The sequence below is a fragment of the Azolla caroliniana genome, unplaced genomic scaffold, assembly GCF_043228905.1.
Source record: "Azolla caroliniana isolate FFs.n. ecotype wild unplaced genomic scaffold, voAzoCaro1.0.p SCAF_11, whole genome shotgun sequence".
In the NCBI taxonomy this organism is placed as follows: Eukaryota; Viridiplantae; Streptophyta; class Polypodiopsida; order Salviniales; family Salviniaceae; genus Azolla; species Azolla caroliniana.
Genome location: NW_028230446.1, coordinates 16,442,796 through 16,443,806, shown reverse-complemented (window position 1 = coordinate 16,443,806; position 1,011 = coordinate 16,442,796). Strand labels below are relative to the sequence as shown.

Below are 1,011 nucleotides of genomic sequence, written 5' to 3'. Positions count from 1 at the left end.
CCTATCGGATTGCAACTGATTGCTCTATCACTGAGCTATGCACTCTTGATGGATTCGTTTGTTTAACTCCAATATCCAACAAGATTCTTGGCAATAGTATTTGTATTATATTCGTGTGCAAAGATTTGAAATTAATAATCTTAGTTTCTGAATGTTGTTGCAGTCCACCCTTGATGTATTTGAATCGGGCCAAAAGTAATCAAAACCTATACAGTAAGCCAACGTGCGTTCGCGCTCACCATTCGCCGAAATCAAGTGCCATATTTGACACAGCAGAGATACGCATGTTCCTATGCAATAATGTGAGATTGATAACATGAAGTTGTGAGTGTTATACGAGGTAATCTATATTCTTCTTGCTTTAGGGCACAAGGAGGATTAAATTGACGACCTATCAGACTGCAACCGATTGCTCTACCATTGAGTTATGCACCCATGATTGGTTCTTTGTTTTATTCGAATATCCAAGAATATTTCTTGCCAATAGTATTCATATCATCTTAGATTTGAAACATTCGACACATAATGCATATGCATGTTTGGGTTATACTTGACACATAATAGATACGCATGTTCATTTGCAAAGATTTCAAATTCATAATCTCGGGCTATAAGTGTTGTTGCAGGTAATTTATACTCTTGTTGAGTTACGGCACAAGAAGGATTGAACTAATGACATATCGCACTACGACCGATTATTCTACCACCGAGGTATGCACCAATTACTCGTTGTTGTGTTTATTCCAATATCCCGTATTAAAACCGTCTTATCAATAGTATTCATATCATTTTAGAATGTTTCTAACAGCTAGTATTCATATCATCATAGATTTGAAACATTCGACACATAAGGTATATGCATGTTTATGTATAACATTTTGTAATTAAAAATCTTAGGATGTAAGTGTTGTTAAAGATAATACCTACTATTCTTGTTTTAGGGCGCAACCAGGATTGAACTGATGACCTATCGGATTGCAGCTGATTGCTCTATCACTGAGCTATGCACCC

The 1,011-nt window shown here is 36.1% G+C and overlaps 1 non-coding gene across 1 annotated transcript; it reads right to left on the bottom strand.

The window, feature by feature from the left end:
- Positions 1-939: 939 nt before the first annotated feature.
- Positions 940-1,011, bottom strand: TRNAC-GCA (transfer RNA cysteine (anticodon GCA)). The gene has a single exon. It is a non-coding gene; the product is annotated as a tRNA-Cys (tRNA).